Here is a 10,168-nt window from a genome sequence, read left to right as displayed (position 1 = left end):
AAATGAAAACCAAGTTCAGCAGCCCCGATGATATAGATATTCATGAACAAGATATTGAATCCTTCAATCGAACAGCAACATACCAATCGACAGGATACACGTCTCTCTCAACTCAGTTTCGTCCCTCATGATATTTTCCCACTTTGCGTAAACTTCCGAATAAGAAGTACGCGGGCATGTTAAGGCTTTCTGTACTTCATACGATATGACGTCATAATTAACTTTGACGTCACGATCTGCATTCCTGTCGATAGTTTTTAGGGAATGTATCTTAACGTTCAAAGTGAATTATATCAAACCAGTATAATACCGCATGTTTCTTTTATATAGATGCTGCAGTTAATTCTAGACGTACAGAATTCATTCATATTAAAAACCAGTATCAAATAATCGGCAGTTTTAAAGCTTCGTTTTAAGTAAAAGACTATTTATAAACTAGTGGTTTGGAGACTCTCCCTGCTACGTGTAAACAACTGAATGAAGAAATTTTAATGCATGTAAAACCAGCTTGGCGCAGGTGAAAGATCAACACAATTTTAAAATATTTTACGTAAAATTGGTAGAGAATATAAATACCAATGTGAATCGTGCTGCGGAAACCTGCGGATTTACCCAAATTTTTTGTAAATCGCTTTTGATTAGTAAAAATGTGCATTATTTTGATGATTTTGTGGAATGTTTCAACAATATCTTCTATAAACGAAATATCTATTTCTTTCCCAAGCAAGAACTTCAAAGTTTATGACTTAACAAAGGATTTTTCTTAAAAATATGTATGATTTAATGTCATTAATCACCTGCGCCGATGCGTTTTAACTAGATCATTTGCAATATTAGGATTCGCCTGTCACGTGATTACGAAGTACATATGACGTCACAAAAATGCATCAAATATAATGTTTAAGGTAATTATCCATACGTCACAAAACAACGTCTGACGTAATTCACGCGTTATTACGTTTTTTCCGTGCCCGATCTAATCGAAACCTAACGCTACGGTGTACATGTGTTTCAAAACAAAAAAATCAAGCTGATCTAGAAATTAATTCAAAACAAATCTATTAAAAATCCTGAAAACTGCAATCAATTAGCCTATTACTCAGCGAAATGAAAATTTGACTTGGTCGTGTCGATTGAGTACTCGTTTTGAAAATATAGACCGCTTACTTTTGTCCTGCATAAACATCAATTCATTACAAGGCTGAACTTAATCCAATTCTTTGAACATTAATTCCTGATTGAAAGTCCATAAACATCCAAAATGAAATCCTGATCGAGATCTATATATATTCCAGTGCATAAATAAGGGAGATAAATACACAAGGGGAAATAATTTGACTTATTTCATCTTTATCCTATATTCGCTTAGCAACGAGCATAGATATATTTTCAACAACAAAAAATGTTTTTAGAATTAAAATCATGCGCTGAAGAAAAGTTATTTCATTTTAAGAACAGTCTTTAAAACCATTAAAAAAGGTTGAATAGAGGTTCTGTCTTAAAGGCATTTCAGGTAGTTAGCATTATCCACGCGTGTGACTGCAATTTCTAAATACCGATCTCGATCCATAATACTTACCGATATCCAAAGATACAATCTTTTGCGGTTTAAATAATACAGATTAATCAACAGTTTGTTTAAATCATGTTTTCTAATTAACAATAATTTTAACATATTTTTTAGAATGATGAAATAATAAACCTATGCACAATTTAAATTTTACGGATCTTTTTTCAAAATATATATTTTAATGATTTTTACCCAAAATACGCCCATTGTGATCCTGAAAAGGCCGGTCCCTTGGGTAAATTTATTTCCAGTTGATTAAGGGCGTTAAAGTTTAAATAATATCAAAATTTTAGAGAATTCTGTACGTAAATAAAATTATAAGAGCTTAAATTCTCTTTGAAAATTTATTTCATTTTATCTCATTTGTATGCGGATTTATCTTTTTTTGATAAATAAGCAAGTGTAACATAAAATTTTTTGATTTGAAATAATAATTCCTTTTTTTTTACATAGGATATAAGTCAAAAAATGATTTTGTGAAATTCAAATTTCAGGCTTAGGCTTATATTCTCTATGTATGAAAAAGCGCCATTTTCTGCAATCGGTTCTATTTTTAGCAACGACCCTAGCTCTTATAATACCGATGGACCACCCAACAGGGTAAAATTTGATGAGAAGATATCCTCAGATACATGTTTGAAAAATATGAAAAAATTCTGTACGCATTTTATTTATCTAGTGGGGTATGGACCATTACCTTAACATCGATGTCAATAAATATAACATAGATTTAAAGAAATGCTCCTGGTAAAATTATTTTTGCCATGAATCAAATAATATCGTTTTCCAGCCGTATTTTAGCATCGGGACGCCTTAACAATGCTGCGTAATGATGTTTTAATAATAATAAGTTTTAATGGCATAGTTGAGCGATACAATTTAACAAACTTTCTGGGGGAGAAGAGTAAATCACCAGACCACACAACAATAACATTCGAACTTAAGGTACCTTTACATACTTGCAATCCTCCTGTAAATGAAAACAAAATAGGGATAAAAAAGCGTTACAACCTACGACGCATTCCCGCAAATTTTATGAACACAGAAAGAACCCGCAATGCAATTCTAGATCTCATTTCCAAAACACAGATGTGTCGAGAAATACAAGACCAAATCGACAAGGTCTACGACGACTTTTGTGATACAATTATCGGGGAGATGGCCGAAACAATTCCAAAATATGACTGGTCAAAGGTAGAAAGAAATTGCGTTTCCACAAACCATAATGGAATGATGAACTTACCGACTTGTGGAAAAACATGCGTAACAAGGAAAAACAATATTTAAAATGTGAATCAAAAGATAAAGGCACAAAAAGAGTCCTTCGTCATGATTACAAAGTGGCCCAAAACACTCTTGACAAAAGAATCCGTTTTTATGAAAGAAAGTACAGAACCGAATTATCTATCGATATCGAGTCATCAGTTGTGCAAACTTATGACTTTAACAAGTCTTGGAACTATATTAAGCGTTTAGGACCAGAAAGAAGAAATGTGTTTTCTGACGAATGTTTAAAAAACGGAGAAATACACACCGATCCCGAAACTATGAAAGACGTGTGGTCCAATGACTTTAAAAAGGATGTTGATTTGTCTCTTTATATGCTGGAAAATTTAAAGCCACTAAGTACACATGTATATTTCCACTTCTCCTGATGAAATCCAGATATATTTATACAGCCACGGACAAAATCGAATCAGAAACCTACCAGTTTCAATCAATTTGCACATGTATGAATATACCCATTAATGATTGAACCCCAATGAGAGGTCAAAGTTCATCATAAGAAATGGATGTAAACCAACTGTTTTGTTCTGAAGAATGCAGAGGCACTTGTTTCATTGCTAAATAAATGAGGATAAAATTAAAATCAACGGTTTCTGACAATACAAACACAATCTGAAATCATCATACATTGGCATTACATACACACACTCTAATATCTTACGTATTGGAACAGTCGTCGGGTGGTGTTCTGTAGATTTTGATGTTACAAATTTAAAATACATGTATCAGAAAAGGGCAATCTTTTAAAAGCTGGCCCCTTCCCCACATTCTGCCATACTTGTGGAGTACATGTAAATGAAATAATCAAAATTTTAAAGAATAACTGTATTGTGTTTTATACAGTAGTATACTTGGTCAAGAAAGATTTGCTCAGGTGAGTGATGTGGACCATAGGCCTCTTGTTTTGCAAAGTGGAGTAACACAAATAGGGCAAGAATGCTTTAAGACATAACAATGATCCCTAATGAATTAGCTATAACAACAAACACAGCTTTGGTTGTTCATGAGGTTACTGAAATACAAACTTGTATTGCATTTGAATACCAACTACCGTACTCACAAATATATATTAAGAAAAGATAGATGTATTGGTTCTTATGCACTGCTGCATTAGGTCAATGCTGTCACATTGAATATGGCAAAAGTCTAGCTGTAGTTCTGTAGCTCCGACAAATTTCGAATGGACAATCTGGAAGAACCTAGGTCGTCCATCTGAATTTTTACAGACCTGCAGCTAGACACCAGGCATTAAATGGGTTAAATTATTGTATTAATATCAAAGGGTTTCTGGCCATAGTGACTGTTGAATACTAGGTATTTTACAGCCAAATAAATCTTGTATAGTGTATCGTAGAAGAGAGGATTTACAAGTCTCATTTTAATTAGATTGCGAAATAAATAGGATGTTGATTTGTCTCTTTCTATGTTGGAAAATTTAAAGCCACTAAGTACACATGTATACTTCCCCTTCTTCTGAGGAAATCTTTTAAAAGCTGGCCCCTTCCCCCACATTCTTCCATGTTTGTGAAGTACATGTAAATGAAATAATCAAAATTTTAAAGAGTCACTGTTTTGTGTTTTATACAGTAAAACTAGTTTGCAATAGTAAGTGAATGATGTGGCCCATATGCCTCTTGTTTAGCAAAGAGGAGTAATTTAAATGGAGCAGTAATGCTTAAACAAGAGGCCCAGGGGCCACATTGCTCGCCTAAGCAACAATTGCCTTAACTCTGATCAAATAGGCATTATATTATCCAAATCAAAATGTCTTGACAATTAAGTACAGTAAATCTTGCTAACATAAACTTTTAAATCTAGCAATTTCTATCCACATATTTTTTTGGTAAATATCAAGCCCCTTTTGTTGTTGTACCTGTAAGAAGATTTTTCTCTATTCCTATATACCCCCCCTCCCACAAAAAAAACAAAAAAAACACTTTATGGCCCCACTTTTTTCTAGGGAATCATGGTTTGATTAAACTTTAATCTGCACAACCCGTGCTTTCACACAAGTTACTGCTTTTTGGAATGAAAACTTTCCCAGAATATTTTTAAAGATTTTCTCTATATATTCATATGTTAACATTCATCCCCCATTGTGGCCCCGCCCTACCCCCAGGGACCATGATTTAAAGAACTTGAATCTGCATTATCTGAGGATGCTTCCACTCCGATTTCAGCTTTTCTGGCCTAATATTTTTTGAGAAGAAGATTTTCTCTATATATTCCTATGTAGAAATTCATCACCCCATTTTGGCCCCGCCCTACCCCCAGGGACCATGATTTGAACAAATTTGAATCTACACTGTCTGATGAGGCTTCCACACAAGTTTTGGCTTTTCTGGTCAAATAATTTCTGAGAAGATTTTTAAATATTTTCTCTATACATTCTTATGTAAAAATCCATACCCCCATTGTGACCCCCCTACCCCCCCCCCCCCCCCCGGGACCATGATTTGAACAAAATTAAATCTACACTACCTGAGGATGTCTCCACACAAGTTTATAATTAAGCTTTTCTGGCCAATTATTTTTTGAGAAGAAGATTTTTTATAAATTTTCTCTATACATTCTTACCATTGTGGCCCCACCCTACTCCCGGGGACCATGTTAAAAAAGATTTGTTAAAGGGGCATGGTCACGATTTTGGACAAAAATTATTTTTCCGATTTTAATATTTACAATGCTTCAGAAAGGCATTTTTTTAAGGCAACCGAAAATTTGAGTGTCATTTGTTGAGATATAAATGAGTTACAGAGCTTGAAATTCTTTGCCATGTAAACATTTAGTGTTTGCATGTTTATATTTTGAGCGTTGAATTAAAAATTTCAGTATTAAACCTAAAACGAATGTGTAAAATGTTAGAAACTGTTTATATATGTTTAAAATAAATGAAAAGATGGACAAATAGGCTAGAAAAATATTTTTTACTGGTATATTGAACCTATGTAAACAAAAACAGGGCACGAACCTTGTTTACATGACAAAGAATCGTGAGCCCTGTATCTTGCTTATAACTCTACGAATGACTCTCAAGTTTTATTCGATCATTAGAAATGCATTTTTAAAGCATTATAAATAACAAAAACATAAAGATAGAATTTGAAAAAAAAATCATGACCATGCCCCTTTAAGGTACCTCACTAGACCCATACTTATACTTTTTAAGACACTACGTCACAAGAGGGCAATTTTAATATCATGTATCCCGCTTATATAAATTATATTATACCAATGTTGGGCTTTATCTTATAAACCCGGGATGTTATTTGCAACTTGTGGGTCTCCCAAATGGGACTCATTATTAAACTTTTGGTAAGTGAATTTTTCTCATAGAACACAATTTATGATGGTTTGTTCAATATTCATTCATCTGTTCATAGTAATTCATTATAACAAAACAATATCACATGTAACAACAATTGAACAATTCATCAACAAAGTATAGAAAATTAAATATAAAATTCATACACAATATTAATAATTTACAAACCGTTCCACATGTAAATGACATTATCAGATTAATAATGTTCACTTTAGTCGTCCCACAATGCGGACAGGCTCTTCTTCACAGTGATATAGCAGAACTCAGGAAGTCAGTAATATTCCGCCTCAACATGAATTTGTCTGATAACCGAGGACCTGGCGGTTTGTTGGTACAATTTTGTGAAAGCCACTTGGATCTCTAAGGAAATCAAGGATGAAGTCGAAGAATCAGGGATTTCTGTCAATGAAATAACAAAAAACGCCTTCAGTACTGCAAGCCTTCACTGGGGCTCCAGGTGCAACCATGTCGGCCAATAAACCAGTTGGCACTGAGGTAAGTATTGGGATGCTTGCACTGGCGTCGGCGAGTATGCTTCTGAATCCAACTTCTCAATCTTTCAAGGTAAATTTAGCAACAAAAATCTTTCCTGCGAAAAAAAAGTGTGGGGGGGGGGGGGCTGAACCCTCTATCATGCTATGTTTCTAATGGTTAGGTATAACTTTGCAAAAAAAGTGGGGGGGGGGGGGGGGGCTAAGCCCCCCCTAGCCCCCCCGCCCCCCCCCCCGGTTCCGACGCCTATGGCTTGTCTCAAATTTCTTTCCTCCCACGTTTAGAATGATTCATTTTGTTTTGACACTGTGCTAAGATTCTTAATGGAACTTCGTTTTTTCTGTTGGGGTGTAGGTGGGTGCAGGCACTTCGTCAATGGTGTACCGGGTGGTGATGGCTTCAGAGATTTCTAGCAGAGGGTCTTTAGATTTGGAAAATGTTGTTGGAGCAGAGGAATTATCAGAAGATGAACTGGAACTGAATGATGAGCTGGATGATGATGATGAACTGGATGACAATGAACTAGATGAAGAGAATGACATATGTCGTCTCCTGGCAGAAGTGACGGCCAGTTCTGGATCCTTAGCCGGAATGCTTGGGGCCTCAGATCTAGAGGGTGGTGAAACTTCCTGTGTGGCTGTTGGAAGAGGATCTACGGCTGGTGGGACGATGATGGCAGCTTCCTCTTGTTGTTGGATCTCTTCTGGTTGTGAGCAAGCCGTTTCTGTGACTTGTTTGGTAGGAGGCTTGTTGTTGCCAGCATCTCCCTTACTCCCTGGTTTGTTCGCTTAGGAGACTCTTTTTTTCTTTTTGTACAAAGTAGAGGGCGGTTCCATGCATATGGTTCTTTTCGCGCCCAAGATTTCTGGAATTTCTGAAATTCTTTCTTCTCTTCCTCTGTGTACGTGCCCGTAACCCTCTTTACTACACTAACTTTGTGATCCTTGCAAGAGTGCTTCTAATCTCTCCTATTTAAGATCTCAAAACATTCTGTACACATGAAGCCAAATCCCGAATGTGCAGATGCACGAATTCATTTTCGTAACAAATATACCAAATTTGCAATCTGTTTATATGAATTTGTTGTACAGATACATTTATAGAAAATTATAGCAAGGTAAATCCACTGGAATGTGGGTCCTCACCATAACTGATTTTACTGTTTACGTATCTTCATATTTGTAATGTAAAAATATTTGTTAAGAATATATAATAATACATTCATGTCCCTTTTTAAACCAGTATAAATGAAGACTTTACATACAGATCATGATTTATTGAAGAATTGCACACAATAATGCATAATTAAAACAAAGGGAAAAAAAACATTCATACCTTTCAAATATTCTACAGTTTATAAATCCTCACATATTAAAATCATTTTTGTGCATGGAAAATAATGCATTATGATAAAGACATAGTAAAATATGTAATTGTATGTAATTATCAAAAAAGAATCCCACTAGAAGTTCAAATGATTGAACTAACTCCTGATACAAAGTAGTGTTTCCAACTGAACTGATTACGAGTCACTGTTTCTTGTTTTCAATGGCCCATACCTCTCTTGCTCTGACCCTTTTCTTTACAACACTGTGTCTTTTGATTACCAAGGTGGGGTCATTGGTTGAGGATTCTGTAGGTACGACATCACAACAGCTGATATTGACAACCTACAAACAGAAATTAACAGTACTGAAATTATTACTTAGTATAGTGTAAGTCAAAGTTTCTTATTAGGTGACTATAACTTCATATTTTTGCTTTCAGACTAGCTTACCAATATCAGGTACATGTATTTTATTATGTAATTCACTTTCAACTTTTATATCAACGAATAACATTAATTGTCAGCTCAATTTTTCAAACTACTGGGTAATATAATTATGTAAACTAAATTCAGCAATGAATCTGGCCATTTACATATTTTTGTAATTAATCAGAAATGCTTTCAAACTCAAGCTCAACTACATGTCAAAGAATTTTAAAAATATAATAATTGCTGAAGCTGTTTTAAAACAAGGCTTTGATTTGAATATAGCTGTTATACAATCATTGTTTCTAGATGAAACTGAACCATCCAGCGGAAAGAAAATAAACAGTTTTGACATAGGTTATGTTACTTTTGTCACCAGAAATCAGTGCCTTGTTACTAGTTACAAATGAAATGGGGTAAAGTCTGGGCCTCCCCCGATGCTACGTAAACCTGTTGAAAGTTTTTATAAGGTTGTTATAAAATTCCAGAATTGATGAAATTGTTTTACATTTTATATTTTTCAAAGAAATAAAGGAAATACTAAATGAATTTGTTGTATAGTGTTAATCGATTTCGTTGTGGCGTTTTAGTCACCAGGCTTCCATAACTTTTTGTGGCGTTTCGACATAAATAAAATTTCACACCTTTGTTCTGTTGTATTTTCAGCAACTATTCCTGTATTACAGTAAACATCTCTGTGTTTAAGATTGTGACAAAAGCGTCATTAAATCACACAAGCACACCAGTATGACCTTATAAAGGAAATTATCATGTTTTACTTTGGGTCGTTAATGGTCGTTTAATTTTGTTCTATAAACCATGAAGAGAGTGATTGCAGAAAAAATAAAATCGTACTAAAGTATATCAAATAAATATCAAAAAGTGCATGCAATCTCTATTAGCATTTCTACAATAATGTTTGCTCTAACTATTGTGTTTATTAACAAAAGTATAAGATTATCAAAATAGCGTCCTCTCTAATACGCCAGGTTAGCTAAACATGAAAAATCTACCAGGTCAGGGACTTTGGATCGTCCAGAAACTACCTGAAAACAAAAACACCAGGATGGCACGTAGCATCGTTTTGAAAGTTAGGGGAGGGGGCAGATCGACGTACCTGAAATTCTTGACATGCAAAATGCAAAAAAGTACGCCAATCTAAGAAATCCTTATCCGTCGGAAGGGTAGGGGACAGTAATGTAAAACTCGAATGAATTACTTTAAACAAGAATGGTATATATGGCAATATTCAAATTCTTACTCCATGGGGTGGGGTGGGGGGGGGGGGGGCGGCCTCCCCGATGCTATACGTATACTAGCTGAAAGTTTTTATAAGGCTGTTAAAAAATTTCAGAATTGATAAAATTGTTACATTTTTTATATTTCAAAGAAATAAAGGAAATTGGTTTCCCTCTTGTCAATTTCCACGAGAAAATATAATGAGACTAATCAATAAACATCACTGCTGTCGAATGTTTTTTATGGTACATGTAGTAATGTTTAATTTTCATTAATTAAAGAATCTGTCTGTTAAGAAATACATGTGGCCTAATTAACTTAAAGGGGCATGGTCACGATTTTGGTCAAAAATTATTTTTTCGATTTTAATGTTTATAATGCTTCAGTAAGGCATTTTAAATTGGCAACCAAAATTTGAGTGTTATTTGTTGAGTTATAAGCGAGTTTCAGAGCTTACAATTCCTTATGTAAACAAAGCTTTTGTTTACTTTTTGAATGTTGA

This window comes from Crassostrea angulata, chromosome 10, assembly GCF_025612915.1.
Source record: "Crassostrea angulata isolate pt1a10 chromosome 10, ASM2561291v2, whole genome shotgun sequence".
Taxonomy (NCBI): domain Eukaryota; kingdom Metazoa; phylum Mollusca; class Bivalvia; order Ostreida; family Ostreidae; genus Magallana; species Magallana angulata.
The sequence above is the reverse complement of the archived record's forward strand: the minus strand, read 5'-3'. Positions refer to the sequence as shown.